General features: G+C 41.1%; 1 protein-coding gene and 1 pseudogene across 1 annotated transcript in view; both read right to left on the bottom strand.

Annotated features, from left to right (window-relative positions):
• Nucleotides 1-18,067, bottom strand: part of LOC134212404 (protein yellow-like) — an 87,956-nt gene that overhangs the window by 57,193 nt on the left and 12,696 nt on the right. The gene's annotated exons all lie outside the window — the stretch shown is intronic.
• On the bottom strand, nucleotides 11,795-13,730 carry LOC134216130 (uncharacterized; annotated as a pseudogene).

An 18,067-nucleotide genomic window follows, 5' to 3' on the forward strand; every position in this document is an offset into this window, starting at 1 on the left:
ACGAGATTTCCTGCACCTTTCTCCACGTAATCGAATGTATGGTATGAATGAACCCTTCCGTGCTGCTGCGGCTGCTTTTAACAGCATTTATAGGCTATTTGATTATAACTTACCATTGACCACCTTTTTAAGAAGATTGTAATCGTTTAATGTATACTTGTTTAAAATTTACCATATTCATTAAGACCACTAAATGTCAGATGAATCTCTACAATAAACATAAACATAAACTTCTAACTTCCTTGAAGTCTTGAGCCAGAACAGGAAGAATTAATTCAATCGTGCTAGAAACGAGTCTATTTTTTTATTAAGTATTGGTAATTAATTTGTTTTGAATAATGATTTTGACGCCCCTCTAGTGTCCATATAGCGAATCATATTGATGTTATGAACTGAAATTCCCATAATATGAACTGAAATTATGAACTGAAATTCCCATAATACGGTTTACCTTAAATTTGCACCTTGCACCTATTCCATTACAGATCTGGTAGCGATAAATGCCGTTCAACATAGTGACTTAGTGACTAACGATGACGGAAAAAATTACCAAGTAGCGACTTTCAGAAGCAGAAAAAGAATGTTTTCAGAAATCAAGAAAAGACAAAAATTACAAAAGCATGAGGAGTACTACTGCTGGCCGTGCCTAGGGGAGGATGAAGTTGGGCAGGGGCAACCGACTTAGCGACACTTTCATAAATACCACGAAGTTGAATATTGAGGAAGGTATGGAAGCTGATCTCCCCTGGCAAAAGGAGCGTGGATTGATTTGCTCATATGCCATCACGTGCGGAAGGGTTTTCTTTCGACTAAATTTCTAATATGACATCAGCATCTAGTCGAATAGGATTTTTATTTCGCAATTCTGTTTTCTCCATGCGTTTGTCTCGTCGCAACTTACGAAGCCGCTCAAGGTTTTGCTGCGAGGGCTCAATGACATGGAGGAAAATTAGCTCATCCAGGAGTTGGAAGGTAGCGGACTCAAGCCAGTCGCGGTGCACAAAATTGCTCGTTAATTTGAACAAGACGAGAAGGTATCGCGACCAGCTTTAACTGGTCCACCTGAAGCATGGCTCCACCACCTTCAAGGACCTGAAGCTGGTTGAGATAATCAACTGGAAGCGATATAACCCAGTGCACCGCGACGTTACGCAGTGCACCAACTGCTTCAACTTCGGGCACGGAACCAGAAACTGCCGCATGCAGCCGCGCTGCAACAAGTGTGGCAACCCCATTCAACTGACGAGTGCGACAAGATGGAGGGAGCCCATCCCAAGTGCGCCAACTTTGGCGACAAACATCGGGCTACTACAAAGGGCTACTCAGGCGAGCCGAGTTCCTGAAAATCCGGGAGAAGGCTTCCATTAGGCTGCAAAACCCGTTTCGACCAAGTGTTCACTCTTGGCATGTTCATTATTTGAAATGGCTGCTAGGGTGGGCCTGGTCAACTGGAACGCTTGCTTGCTCAGGAGCAAAAGCATCGAACTGGCTGATTTCCTCGAGGACTATGAGATCGACGTGGCGTTCATCACTGAAACGCACCTTAAACCGGAGGTGAGCGTCCACATCCCGAACTTCCGTATCGTGCGACTCGACCGGCCGTCCAGGGGAGGTGGTGTGGCCATCGCACTTCGATATAACATCAACTGTCACCTGCTGGCAAGCTTCCAGCTGAGTATGATCGAGGCCATCGGTGTCAAAGTGACCACTTCCGTCGGCACAATCACGCTTATCGCGGCATACTGTCCAACGCAAGCCAAAGCCGGCGATGGATCCTCGGCTGCCCTTCGAAGGAACATCGTCAAGCTTACGCGGAGGCATGGCCAGTATATCATTTCCGGCGACCTAAATGCCAAACATCAAGCCTGGGGCAACAGTCGCGGCAATCGAAACGGAACCATCTCGAGCAACGACATGGAAGAAGGCCACTACACGATCTTGAACCCGGATTGCCCCACTCGGCTGAGTCGGTCCGGTGTTTACGCAACCCTTGACCTATACATAACCAACATGAACGACCACATCTCGCAGCCGCTCGTCTACCAGGAGCTCAGTTCGAATCACTATCCGGTGGTGGCGGAATTACCACCGAGTCGACTGGGACCGGTTCCAAAGGTGCGTGGACAAAAACGTCGACTACGAGGCGCGGCCTGAAACACCTGAAGCAGATTGCGGAATGTCACTCGCAGGCAGTTTCAGCGTACTGGACTGCCTGAGCTTAAGGCACGCTGCAACCGAATCACAAAAATTATCAAGGCCAGAATGGTGGACCTCAAAAATAACGATTTCTTGAATAAGACCAGCACTCTCCCAGATTATGTTAAGCCATTCTGGAAAATGACCAAAATACTAAAATCCAAGTCTCAGCAATTCCACCTTTGATCCCACTAGACAATAATGGCTCTAAGGATCGCTTGATAACCCCTGCAGAGAAGGGGTCGTCACTTCGTCAGCTCACACAATCTTGGGCAGAACATCGTCAGCCCACACGAAACAGCCATCAACGAGCATGCTAACAACATCCATTTGATTCCCAACGACTTCTCGGAGAAGTTGGAGATATCAGCTGGCGAATTGACGGCCTATATCAAATAATCGAGGAACATGAAGGCCCCAGACTTCGACAATATCCTGAATCTCGAGCTCAAACACATGAGTGCTCCGTTCTTTGAGCACCTCCCGCTGATCTTTGATCAGTGTCTCCACCTCAGCTACTTCCCATCGTCCTGGAAGTCAGCGAAAGTCACCACATCCAGAAGCCTGGGAACGATTCTTCCTCCCCCAAAAGATATCGTCCCATCAGCCTTCCCTCAGGATTATCCAAGCTATTCAAAAAAGCTATTCATCACCGGTTACTTGAGTCTGCTGAAAATCTCAACATCTTGCTCGAGGAACAGTTTGGTTTCCGTCGCGGTCGGTTAACCGTACACCAACTGACTCGAGTTACCAACGTCCTCAGACGGAATAAGTTTGTCTTTAAAACATCCGCCATGGCCTTACTCGGAGTTCAGTGCTAGATTTCTCTTGTTTTGGACAGAAGAACGATCGCGCGATCGGCCGAAGTATTGTGTTCTGCATTGCGCGGTGATAATAAAGTTTATCAGTTCAGTGCGAGATTTCTCGTGTTTCAGATTCTCCAGTAAGCAGAGCGATCGGCTGGTCGTCGAAATGTTGTTCTGCATTGTGCGGGTGAGTAAGTTAATCAGAAAGTGAAAATTTAGTTCGCATCCGTGTAGTGCGGTCGATAATTAAAATATTTAGCATTTTTCGATTATTTTTGTTTTAAATAAAACTACACGCTATACACGGCAGACCGTTTACCAAAACGAATCCTGCCACACTCCCTACCCCTTATATCCAACATCCCAGTTATTTCTCGTGGAAGTGCAGATAACTCGTTGGCTTCTATCAAAGCGAGTATCACGTCAACAATTTCCTACCTATTCCTTAATTGACCTGCATTCGAACACGGCCGGTGCTGGTATTGCTTATTTTTAGGTCACCAGTTCTTACACATTGAAGATGATGTTAGTCCCAAACTTTATCTATTGGTTCTCTGTGTAATTACAGCTGGCCTGGCAATAACGGAGTAGCAACCGTGGGCGGTCAATCATGCTCGTGCTCATGCTCATGCTCAAAACATCCGCCATGGCCTTACTCGATGTCGAGAAGTCCTTCAACAATGTATGGCATGATGGCCTGGTTTACAAACTACAAGCTACCTGGTGAAAATCATCAACAATTACCTGTCGGCAAGGACATTCCTGGTTTCAATCAGCGGAGCAAGTTCCAATGCGCACAACATCGTCGCAGGCGTCCCCCAGGGCAGTATCCTCGGGTCCCTGATTTTCAATCTGTTAATCTCCTACATGCCAGAACCTTCAGAAGGCGGCATTCTGTCTCTATTCGCAGATAACACCTCCATCGTCTACAACGGTAGAGTGATCAGAACGCTAGTGGCAAAACTCCAACGAGGCCTGGATGCCCTGACAGAGTAACTCACCAGCTGGAAGATCTGTATCAACGCGACGAAGACCCAGGTCATCATTTTCCCCTACTCTAAATCCCCTGAACATGTTCCGCCTGGGGACTGTAAAATCATCCTCAATGGCACGACTGTGGAATAGGCCAATGAGACCGACTACCTTGGCTTGACCCTTGACAGCAAGCTTTTATTCAGGCAACAGGTTGACAAGACGGTGACGAAGTGTAACGTTTTGTTGAAACTACTGTACCTTTTGATCAACCGTTGGTCGTCATTGTCCCTGAAAAATAATTGCTGTCTATAATCAAATCATCCTCCCTGTGATCGAATACGGCATGCCGGCCTGGGAGAGCTGCGCTAAAACCCACCACCTCAAACTTCAAAGGGGGCCAAAACAAATTCCTGAGGATGATCCTCAACACCCCTCCCAGGACAAGAATATCCGAGGTCCACCGTAAAGAAAAGTTTAGGGTCCGTTGCTTGCATTCGGATCAGGCTCCAATTAGGGCGCTAGTTCCAATCTAGGTTATCAAATTTGTAATGTAAATATTAGTGTACATAGTAGTTAGGTTATCAAATTTTAAAAACACACTAGCGCCTCCAAAAGGTCGTCATAATGTACGTTAGGCATAATGGACATTCGGCATAATTCTGTAATGGGTTACTCTTTGGGTAATTTCATGCCTAACATACTTATGCCTAACGTGATATACTCCTATTCAGTATCTTCCACTACCCCCGGACCCATAAATATGCGTTGGGTGCAGTACTCGTTGTATTAAACGATAAAATGTTTACTAAAAAGCGAAAATTGCTGATCAAGTCTCGCTTAACTTTTTAAAAGGACCTTCTTCTTCTTCTTCTTATTGTAGATCCAGTTGAAAACCGAACTGAGCTCTCGCGACAATCGCATTTTCTCTCATTTCCGTATGTCGCAACTGCATCGCGAGTAGTGCGCATCTATGTCATAGCCGTGCGCTATCATGCGCACCACTCGCGATGCAGTTGCGGCATTCGGAATTGGGGGAAAATGTGATAGTCGCGAGAGCTCAGTTCGGTTTTCAACTGGATCTACAATATTGGCATTACGTCCCCACACTGGGACAGAGCCGCCTCACAGCTTAGTGTTCATTAAGCACTTCCACAGTTATTAACTGCGAGGTTTCTAAGCCAGATTACCATTTTTGCATTCGTATATCATGAGCCTAACATGATGATACTTTTTATATTTAGTCGAGACAATTTCCAATCCGAAAATTGGCTTGAACGGCACCGGGAATCGAACCCAGCCACCCTCAGCATGGTCTTGCTTTGTAGCTGCGCGTCTAACCGCACGGCTAAGGAGGGCCCCTTTAAAAGGACCTAAGTAACATTTTTTCATGTATTAGATTAGGTATTGCAATCAACAGACCAATATGAAAGCTTTTGACTGCAGTACTCAAATTAATTCATAAAAAAATGTTAATTATGTCCTTTCAAAAAGTTTAGCGAAAAGTATTAGTTTTAATGTGCTGCTAACTTATCGCAAACGGCGAAAGGAAGGTTTGCGGAAATAATATCCAGCAGAACAGAATAAAATAGATCGAAGGCCACGAACAAACCAGCTGGCTGTATGCTTCCACTACAGCTGCAGGCTTGCAATGTTCGAAGGAACTGGGGTACACTGTCCAATGCCAACAAAGATATATTTCTTTTGCAGGTTCGTATTCAGCGTAACGCTGCCGTTGCCAACTAGGTTCTAATTGCAATATCGGACGGGATCGACGTGAATTACAGAACAGACACAAGTTGCACGTACCAGAGACAGCAGGGGTTAATAAATATCGTCATTAAATGCAGAGTGACATCACTTTTCGGATTATCAGTCAAGGTGCCCGAAACAAGCATAGTAATTAAAACCTGTTTCTACAATGCCCAACAGGCGACAAAGCAACTGCTTCGTGTTGTCGTATTGTTGTTGTTATCTGGGGAATTGGAATGAAGCATCGATCACTTGAGATTTATGAATTATTACGTAATTTGTGAGCACATGCTTGTGCAATAAGTGATGGCACCATTTAGCGTATTAAATGCCTATGGCTTGTTTACTTTACTGTATGCAAAAATATTATGCATTATTTGTCCAATCAAACAACAATTCAAATCCACCTAAAAACTCCACTCACACACAATTTGAGATTCATTGGCAACGCCGTATGCCCACTATCTACAGTGGTGGTATGACGGAGCGCGGCGCCTACTCGAAGGAAACAGGTTTCGGGTCATTGAAAACAGTCAAGCGCTCGTGAAATTAGGACTACAACACAGCGCATAGTAAAAGGGTCGGAATCGGGCGCGAATTGCTGTCGATCGATCGGTTGATCCACCCGGTTGGAGCTGCCACTACAAAGTCGGTGCGGCGCTAAATCACAAGTTGTTGAATGAACGAACGACGACGGGCTTGTTGTTCGGTTTATGCACGAAATGAACAATACATTTTCAAAGGTACTTTTTTCGAATTCTCGGGATTACCAAGGCAATAAAAATCATCATAAAATTTTGTTGCCTTCAATATCCAAAACAGCTTATTATTACCGACATTTAGAACGAATTATTTATGATTCTTGTGAAATTAGTTTTGCATGAGTCATTCCTAGTGAAGATATTTGCGAGCTTATGAGAACTGCCTTTTTGCTAGAGGGCTAGTACATCTTTTAACTTTGGTCAGCTAGGTTTTATGGTTTACAGAACCATTCACGATTAAGTACAATACTGTGGACCCTTATGCATGGAGGTAAAACCCATTGAAATTCACTCCTTAATCTACTTTCAATTAATATAAAATAGGCTCAGCACCCACAAAGGCATCACTTTTTTGTTTTTATAGAGGGATGAAGGCAAATCTGCATACAGACACCTGAAATTATCACTCAGAGAGTGGGGTTGGCGCGGAAGGCAGAAGGCCCGCCGGACTTACTAAACCCACCCAAGCAACAGAAGGTTACTTGAGTTACCCTCTCTACTAATACCCTGATTCCCCCAGGAACTGTCTCCCAGCATTACTTCTGGGGGATAGGCAGTACTTAATGTACTCGCTCATTCACGCTCACACAGGCACTCATCCCGTATGAGTCATACTATGTGAGTCTAACTTGGGGGCTCACCCTTTACGCACCACGTAAGGCATCACTTTAAAACATTCGATTGTCCTCCGAGTATTAGTTTGATTTCATTACTAAGCGATTTCAACAGCCCTCTCTGATTTTTTCATGAATATGCGCGTATAGAAAGACTGCAGTTTCTACTAAATTCATAGTAGTTCTTCGATTCTTGATCTAGTATAGGATGTTTTCCGGTGCGATGCATTCTCAACTCATGCTTACAATGTACTCAATAGTGGAGGAGAAGACCACCAGCTGTCATCGAGAGATAAAATAGAATCATTGAAATTTCACACGGTGTGGTATAGAAAATGAAGTATATTTTTATTATAAAACAAAAATTAAGGACGTTTCCCAAAAAAATCTTGGTTTACGGGGTTAGAATTTAAAAAGCACACAAAATAGACATGATATCTTGATTTTTATATTTTTTTCGAATAAGCAGTTAATGCTTAAGATTGTTGAATTTCTAACCCCACAAACTAAAAATTGTTTGACAAACAAATTTCTATAACGTTCTAGAGACATTTTAATTCTCATTTTCTATATCATGTCATGTCAAATTTCCGTGGTTCGACTTTTTCTCTAAACTTTTCCAGGTGGAAGCACTGATGAAGGAACCTTCCCCATATACTTGCCACAAAAGATACACATAAATTGTCATTCTCGCTATGGCAGGTAGGGGCACTGTTCCGATCTCCATCTCACTGAACATATATTCATCTCATCGCGAAACAAAGAAATACGGCACCAATTTCGTCGCTTCTTTTTGTCAACATGCATGCTCACTGCTGAAAAAATCATAAAAATGAGAAATAAATCAAATACCTTTCACTTGCTTTGCTTTTAATGGGATGAAAATCGGAGCCATGAGATGAAATCCAGGAGCAGTTCCCCTATCTAATTCAATTCATAACTGTGGAAATGCTACTAGAACTCAGTTGAAAGCAGGCCAAGTAAAACTTGGAATGTTGTAGACTCATTAAAATGAATAAGATTAAGAATCCGTTTTATTTTATAGTCAACTGCAAGTCTACAGTTTTCGATCGTTCCAATAGTAGAAGTATAAGTACTAGAACGCTAGTGGCGCTGTAGCTATTTCAAGTATTTTGCTTAAATATGCTTCAACAAGCTTGAAATCGCCGTGTATTACACATTGTGTTGTAGTGCATGTTTATTTTTATCACCCACTTCGGTTTGACACTTATAGAGCCGGTACTTTGGCTAGGTCCAAGTAAACTTGGTCTCGACATTAGCAATTCTATACTTTTAAACAGGGTTTGCAGAAATCGCTCTCAATAGATAACGAACAACGATAAAAGAGAGGCAAAAACTGTTCAGAATCATAACAAGCCATGATAATAAATTTATCAAACTTGTAGGGTAAATGCACCGATAGTGGCGCAATTAGTCATCACATTTCAGATTTGATTCTAATAATGTATAAATAAATCAACGTACATGCATTTTTTATGTCATATGGTAGAAGGCTTCAATACGTTTCAGAATATAACTGAACTAAACATGAAATGATGGAGAACTATCAGACCGCATCGTGCTTTCGTACTGTGCGGTTCTTTTCTCTCTTTGCGGAAGGAAGTTTTTAATACTACCCGAAGCTATTTTAATTTCAACAGTGCTTCTCAGCGCTATTTGTACCCACTGATCCCGTTACGATCTTTGCAAGGACCCGTGCCTTCGTTTTACGTTGGACCCGTTTGCGGAAGTAAATTCCGACAAGCGGTGGTAATCCTGCAGGGACACCGTTCTGGGAAAAAACTTCTTAGAAGATCACGTCTCCACGCTCAGCTATGAGCATTAATAAAAACAAGAGGAAGGGGAGTCTCTGAATTCTCCACTTCCTTCAAAGAAACAAGGTTTCAAGACCTTCCTGCCCAAGCATGGAAAAAATAGAAGGAAGCTGGAGACTTCAGATATTCCTTCTAAATCTAACGTTGACATTATTTCTTCTCCTATCTCCTACAGAATCACACGAAAGCTATTGATTGCAGTATTCAAATCAATTCATGAAAAAAATGTTACTTAGGTCCTTTTGAAAAGTTAAGCGAGCATTGCAATTCCTAAATGTGAAATTAAATTCAACTCCATTATTATTGACGACGATCTTCAGCTACTGATCCGTCTTAAAAATGTGAGGCGAAGGCAATACCAAAGAACTCGCGATCCCGCGTTGAAAGTTATTTGGCGAGATATGCAAAATGAAATTTAAAAAACGTTTCGCTATTCTGAGAAATACCAACTTTGAGAATAATGTCTCGATATTGGATCCCAGTTCGAAATTCTTTTGGAAATTAACGAAAATTCTTTTTAAAAAACCTCAAAAGCCAATTCCAGCGCTTAAAGAGGGAAATAAAATTTTATTAACAAATGGCGAAAAGGCTCAAAAACTTTCTCAGCAGTTCGAGAGTGCCCATAATTTTAGTCTAGGTCTCACTAGTCCAATTGAGGATCAGGTCACACGGAGCTTCGAAGACATTCTCGATCAAGAGAATGTTTTTGACCTTTCGTTGGGAACTAATTTGGATGAAGTAAGATCTATTCAGGGCTGGTAGCGATGAATGCCGTTCAAAATAGTGACTTTAGTGACCAACGATGACAAAAAAGTGACCAAATAGTGACTTTTCAATTGCAGAAAAAGTGACCAAATAGTGACTTTTGTATGTTGTTTTGAATCGAGTATAGAACTACAAGTTGCATTAGCATTGTTACGGTATAATTCGTAGATTGCAAACTAGTGTGTCATTTTTGAAATCCTTAAGTAGAATGCTATCAGAAATCAAGAAAAGGCAAAAACAACAAAAGCATGATAATTACTGCTACTGGCCACGCCCATCTTCATCGTAAGAAGGGAGAGGATGAAAGCAGTAGGCCAGCGTCCGCGATTCATGAGTATCACAAAATTATGTGGATGATTACAACAACATTTGTTGTTTAATATGAACTCGAAGTTACAGCTAAAGAATTATATAAATTTATCTTTCAGATTCCTAGGCTATTTGGACTCACAAAGCTTATAAATAATTGGTATGATCATTTGTTTGAAAAAATACAAAGTAATTAAAATAATGAAGAAATTTTTAAAATACGATTTTACCTGTTATTGAACTACGGTTTAATAACAAATTCAAATGAAATTCTGAGGGAAATTTTGAAAATCCAATAAAACCAAACCAAAAACTCTTTAATTTCTAAATGGCAGACTTTAGTATTAAAGTTAATTAAAAATATGTGGCCAAAAAATCTCGAGTTGAAAAATCTTTTAAATCTAATTAGCTTTTTGGTTTTGTTTTAGATTTGAGAACTCCGACCAATTCATTCACCTCCACACTAGTTTTTTGACTATCTTTTCTTAATTGTTAATAAATAGAATCACTCCCACAATTTTTTTTGACAATTATCTCGAAGTGTCGCAAGGCGGATTTAACAATCATAAACGGATTTAAGAACTATTTAACATCGACGCCCTCATTGCTCATTATTCTACGCAGACTACGTGGTTCTGGTACCAAAACTCTTTACTTGAGGTTCGCATTTCGCATTTTAACAAAATTCGTGAAAAAATGATCATAGTTGACATGAATCGGAAATAACCTCACGATTTCCACAACACACTTGGAACTTTTTGGATGCATATTTCCCTAATTCAATATATTGCTACCAGATCCACATTTGTTTTGATTGATCATGGGTAAGATGACCGTGCACTTTGTAGTTCCGTGATTGACCAGAACAATCGTAATTGCACAGGGAACCAATGGATGGAAGCATGGGATTTGCTCTCCAACCTCAATGTACGCAGTCCGAGAGCTTTTGTATTTTAAATGGTCGATAACGGCGCTGGTCACGTCCTCACGGTCTATCGAGGATGGGAAGGAATTGATGATGCAGTCACTCGCACACTGTAAGCCGAGAACGCCTCTGGACTCGCCACGATTTCATGCGGATGTTAATTGAAATCTATAGGTTTTCATAGCATAGGTTCGTCTTGGTTAACGGGTTATTGCTAATGTGGTAGTGATGGAAAGGTGGTATATGTAAATTGGACGCCAGAAACGAACTTTGTCGCTCAGATATCGAACCGCCATAACTAGTCAAGATGTAACGTAGAAGATAGAAATAGGAAGGGCCTGGGATTGGACCCACGACCTTTTGCGTAAGAAGCAGAAGTGGTAGCCATACCATGACCACCAAACCCGTTAACACATTTGATTTGGTTGATCATAATACCTAGGTACAAATGATTTTTATTTTGAACTTTTTTACAACATGCAATGCAAAAATAGTGACTTTAGTGACTTTTGGATGCAAATAGTGACTTTTTAGCTTGCTTTTTAGTGAGTAGACTCAAAATAGTGACCAAGTCACTAAAAAATGACCCGCTACCAGGCCTGTCTATTACTAGAAAATTTAAAAATATGAAAGCCCCGGGTGATGATGGTATTTTATACATACTTATCAAAAAACTTCCTGAGAGCTCTTTATCCTTTTTGGTTAATTTATTTAACAAATGTTTTCAATTGGCATACTTTCCAGATAAACGGAAAAACGTCAAAGTTGTTCCAATTTTAACTGATCCAAAATTATTTATCACATCGCTCACTGCAGGTAAACTATCAGAATTCTAAATTTGATAGATTACTGAAGAATTCTAAATCTGATAGATTAGTTGTGCATTTCTGATCTTCGTTTGTTCTCTTTCCTCTGCTCTGGCTTTCTTCCTTGCTACTTAATTTTCCTTCTCTTCCTCAAGACGCCGAAGTTCATCAAGCCGCTCTGATGCAGTCAATACCGGGTGGTATTTTCTCTTGTAATTTCTATGGTTGCTGGCCCTGCGAGGGGTAGGCGGCGTTTGAAGCAATTCGGATATGCTCATTTTACGACCTGGTAGTTCATTTCCATTTCGTTCTTGCAAAACGCTGTGACGCGTTTGGTCACTCTTATCCAGATCAGCAAAATCTTCTCCCTTCCCTTCATCAAATGCCGAGTTATCTTCAGGAGTGGAATTCAACGAGAACGATATTTCCTGGGTTTCGTAGTTTGCTTCAGCATTTTGTGAATCGAATGGCATCAGCAGCATATCGTAAAGCTGTCGAATGATAGCTTCTTCCTGAGATTCAACTAAATTACCACCGAATGCATTAATGCGCTCCCTGCCAATACAATCAATTGCAACTTGAATCGTAGCTATATGAATGATTACTGAATCATCCAGGATCACACCGTGTTCGTCAGTCTGCACGTTCAGTTCAGGCAACATCTCAGGTACTACAGGATCGTTCGCCACTTTATCATCTACTGCAAAATTATCTCCGTTCTGTGCTGCTGACCTGGCAATGCATTTTCCGTAGTCTACATTATTGGCGCCAAAAGGAAACAAAACACAAACTCTGAATCCGTTCGTGATACTAGCCCTTGTTATTCCTTTGTCCATCGCAACTTTCAGTACGGTCGGAAAGTGTTTCACTGAAAGATTCTCTCCTTCGTTTTCCATTCGCCATTCACATACAGCTCGTTTCCAGGCACTTTTGAGTGGTTTAAATATGACAACATCGGCCGGCTGCATAATTCGAGTGGTATTTGGATACAACGCAACCGAAACGATCCCTAAGTTCAAACATAGATCAGCCACCTCCGCAGCAGTATGAGATGAATGGCCGTCAACATAATACAGCACCGGAAATCAAACCTTTTACTTCTGGAGATGCGGGTAGAATACGTTCCGGATGTACAACATAAAGTTGATTCTATCCACCCATCCTTTTTCACTCTTTCCTACGCCTCAATCTCCCGGAAAATGCTGCAGGATCGCTCCAGACAAGCGCTGCATGGGAAGAACGACACTGGGAGGCACAACTGATCCATCCGCCCCAAATGTAAACATTACAGTTATGTTCGTGTGACCGTCAGCATGTTCACACTCGTACACGTTCTTGCTCCCACGACTTGCAAGTACGGCTTTCGTTTGCGGATGTAGGAAGAACGACGTTTCATCGCCGTTGTAGACTCGAGTAGGATCCAGTGCTGCTGCCATGAAGTTGTTGTCCTCCAAGTAGGATATTAAGTTTGTAAACCATCCACGAATGTCAGCCTCTTTCAGTCAGCCTTTTGCGCTGGTGGAAGAAACAGTTTCTGGAGCACGGAAGGTGATCTCGAGATGTCGACGAAGAAATCCCTTTAGCCATTTTCGGCCTACGACCGATAATAATGAATGAATAGTTTAAATTATTTCGTAGACAAAAACTTTCCTGGAGCATTGTCCGTGAACAGATTCGGTAAGGAGCTTTGTTCACAGAAGCTTTTCCCCTATACAGGAGAAGTTTTTTCACAACCGAGAACCCTTTCTTCTCCATCGCAATCAGGTACTGCATCATTTTCTGCTCATCTTTCATGCTGAAGACAGTTAGCGGCCCTTCCCGAACCTTTTTGATTCATTTCACACTGAACCGGTAGCGAACGGTAGACTGAGGGATACCGTATGTTTTGCACGCCGCATACAAAGTTTTCTGTTCGGAGGTGTCCAGCTCCATACAGCGGGAGATAGCTGTTTCATCATATTTAGGTGCAGTTTTTGCATACGCATCCATTGTCTAGTGAAATAGAAAGCAATAATTATGCATACTTTGCAATAAACCATTGTTTTTACCTTTGATTACGCCGAAAATACGAGAAAACTTTACGTGTTGTTGATTTATTTCTTGGCTGTCAGATGTAAACATTGGACTACCTCCACTATGGGATGCAATGCGTTTAAATGTGCCCATAATGGCACAACGGAAAAATTCGATTAAAAAATAGTTGAAATATGTATATATTGTTTGAAATTGGTAGAATAAGATGTTTTTCGACTAATAATACCATATTACTATTATTTATACATGTTTACGAACATTTAAACCCTTAAGAAATAAGCTGAATTGCTTGTCAAAACTTAAGATATTCGGTGGAATGCGACGAAAAATTTTCAAATCAGGTTTTACTTAGGGGGAATGACGGCTTTGGCAGGTTTTGTTGTATTATTGGCAGGGGGGTTTTTTATGACTGATTTTTTTCAAATTTGGCCTCAACATTCTTTGCATATCAAAGAATATTGTGACCAAATTTCATAAGATTCGGTCGACAAAAACCCCCCTGCCAATAATAGAACAAAACTTGCCAAAGCCGTCTGTTCCCCTACTATATTATTGTGAAATCAATAAATTTTAGCCAGTACCAGTAGAAGCATAAGTACTAGAATGCTAATGGCGCTGTAGTCATTTAAATTATTTTGCCAAATTATGCTTCAACAAGCTTCAATTGGGCATCATGTTATAGTGCATATTTCGTTTCATCATCAACATCGGTTTCACACACCGCTACTTTAGCTGCCAGGTCGAGCTAATCTAGAGGTTAGTCACATTAGCAATCTTAAACTTTTGAATCAACTTTGTTATCCGAATTTTGCGTAATAAGGGTTGAATAGGTACTTTGAATGTCAACTTGATTGTTTTGGCTTGTTGCTCTGAAGTATGAACATTGGGTTACTGTGATAAACAACATGTAAATCTTACACGTAAAGTACGATATTCAACAAAACATGTTGATCAAGATTTCAAGCGTCATTATCAATCTAACACTTATGCATCTACTGTACCACTAATCAAAATCTGGCAAAATTCTAAACTCCGTTGATTGACCAACAATGTTTCTAACCGATGTGTATCAGACAAAACAATGCAACTGCTGAGGCCTCCACGATCGGATCGTTTTGAATCCGTTTAACAAGCTCAATTTCAAAGCCCAAGTGTGAATCGTCATTCAACCAATTGAGCGCTCAATTTGCATAATTGAGCATAGCAACCTCTGTGCATTTTGTTGTATTATTGTCCCTTTTGTTCCTTCCCATGTTTCAATTCATGGCTGTGAATGTATTTTGGAGTGCTGAAATGTGAACTCTCCCACCTTGGCTGGTTCCTATATCCAGGAAAGACGTACTACACCGCTGGGTGGATTAATCAGAGCTTTGGTTAACCTCTTCTCAGAAAAACACGCAGTTACCATTATTTAACTTTTTTTTTCTAGTGTTTGACGGTTGTGGAACTTCCTCATCTTTCTAATCTCTCGGCTTGAGACATGCAAAACGCGAGTTGCATTTTTGCAGGTGGGTGGCATGACGCCATGTTTTTGCAGCCAACATCTCAGTGTAAAATTCATGATAGTATGTGTTTTGTTTACAAATATCACATTTGATTCACCTTAGGATACAGAACTGTCAGAGGGATACGGTCGCGCAATGTTGGCTGCAAAACAAACCTATTGTGTGAGATAGGGATGCCACCGGGCTGCATTTTTGCGGCCACAAACACGTCATTCGTTTCACTTTTTCCCTCTCGGCGACCGTTGTGCTGCGGTGAAAACACCAATATTGGTTATCCTAATTTGTCTTTGCGCCACTCTTATCTTTATAAATTTTTATCAGCAAGCCTCAGTGAATAAACGTAAAATTCGTGCAGAAAAAAATTAACCAGCTTCAGATTTTTTTTTACTAATTTTATTAGTTAATTACTCAATACATGCATTCATCTCTTAGACTGTGTTCCGTGTTTTCTTAACACTATCATCCTTATTTGCTATGTTCCATTTTTAGTTATTATTAATACATTTCAATTGCATCTGGCGGTTGGGATTTTTCCTCTGGTTGAATAGAACCATGTAGGAATTACAATGTTTTCAACTTGAACTAAACTTAACCTAATTTATAACTATTGGCAATCTGTATACAGACTACTTGTGACGCATAATGAGATAAATGAATATCTTTATGTGTTCTATCCCAAAGGATTATCCTTGCATATGACACGTTTCAAAATCCACCCGATGCAATTGCAGAGGAATTAATTGAATGCAATATGAATGAAGTAACTGTAGGACAAATTACCTTACTACCTAGCCGATGGACGATTTATGAGCCCCATCCATGCGATGTGAAACGGAACGTGATCGTGCTCTTCAACGCCAAGCCAAATTGTATTGAAGAGCCTTGTTTGAAAATTACGAAATTTATTTGTATAGTGTATGATTGTCTATTAAGGTGAAGGTGGGTTGAGTACCAAAACAAAGTTTTGAAAGTACAATAAATTGGTAAATTGGTACAATATACTGTAGTAGTATTGGTGTCGTATTTATAAAAAACAAAGAATATTAGTAGGGTGGTTCAAAAAACTACCCAGCTCCACCACGCTCACTCGATTCCATCGCACTCTCCGAGTGTCCTCCAAAAACCGATTTGAACAAAAACTGGTTGAACACTAGCCGACTCAAGTTTTAGCATTAGCATTAGCATTAGCATTGTTACGGTGTAATTCGTAGATTGGAAACTAGTGATACTCATGTTTTACTTTTGAGATCCTTATCTAGAATGCTATCAGAAATCATGGAGTGGAGTGGTCCTTGATTCCAGTCTTTAACAAAAATAACAAAAGCATGAGGATTACTACTCCTGGCCACGCCCATCTTCACCGTAACTAGGGAGAGGAAGGAAGTGTTGATGTGATGCTTACTTAACGAGAGGCCACCGACTTAGCGACACCCTCATAAGTACCACGGAGTTGGATAATAAGGAAGGTATTCGTTGGGTCAGGATTTGCCTGTAGCTGGCAATGTAACCGTGGTAGATCTTACCCCGTAACACACCACGTAAAGCTGTCTACCCAGCGTTACGGGTGAAGAACACTAGCCGACTCAAGTTTGTATGAAAACTAGTATGAGAAACTAAACCTTTCATTACACTGGCTACAGCGCCTCTCCTCCAAACGCTGGCGAAAAGAAAACCAACATAGCTTAAAATAACATTCCGGAGACTTCACTGAACGAAAACCGCACCGCAGGAAAGATCCATTGATTATGTAACGCAAAAAATAATCCTAATTATCATGCTAAAGATTCGCAACCTCGATTAAAATCGACTCCCAACCATTGAAACGACCATTCAATGTCCATTGTCTATGGAATTAAAGCTCTTGAATACTTCATCCAGTCATATGGTCTCCCCCCTCGCCAGCGCACAATGACGGAGTGCCACAATCAAAATAATGTAAAATTCAACCTCGCCATATCAACTGTCATACAAACCTGAAACGACCTGTGCACGGTAAGCCTCTATTCAAACCAACCCAAACCATCGGATGACACCCAAATTAATGAATCATAATCGACTGAGCGCGGCGGAGCAAAATCATTTTTTGAACCACCCTATGTATTAGTTTGCTGCTGCCGCTGCCGGTGTTTACTTTCGCTCCGCGGTCAGTTTTTAATCGTTTTTTCGGGCAAAAATAGCAGTTTATATTAAGTTTTCGGTTCAAACGAGTGACTGATTTCAAAAAGTGATGTTTAATTTGCATTCTATCAACATTTCGGGCAGCCCATGTGCGAAGTGAGTAAAAACTTGATTTTTCGATGCCCTTTGAGAAGAAGTGAAGTGCAGTGATAAGCCCACCGAATCGCAAACGGCTATTAAATTGGCACGAAACTGCTGATTTACGATAAAATTCAAGCCGAAATTCATAGGACTTTTTGAAGAAACATGTGACATGAAACACGGGAAGTGAATAAATATGCTGTGAACAGGTTAGTAATTTGAATATTATACTTTTGTTCGATGCATTCGAATTTTGGAGGGAGAGGAGTGCGGGAGGTGTGGGGTTGACCCGTGGAAGGTCCGGTGCCATATTGACTGCCATCGTGGTACTCTTCCAACTATGTCCTTAAAAAGAGGTAGAAAATGTATTTGGGCAGCAACCCAGGTTCCCATTCCAGGTCTATAATGTTATTTTTTTGCGACTGTATTCATCTGACTTTTGTCTACATGAATTAAAAAAAAAAACAGAATAATCCACCTAGCGGTGATGGTGTCTTTCTCGTGTATTATAAAACAAGAAAACACATA

Source organism: Armigeres subalbatus, chromosome 2, assembly GCF_024139115.2.
Source record: "Armigeres subalbatus isolate Guangzhou_Male chromosome 2, GZ_Asu_2, whole genome shotgun sequence".
Classification (NCBI taxonomy): Eukaryota; Metazoa; Arthropoda; class Insecta; order Diptera; family Culicidae; genus Armigeres; species Armigeres subalbatus.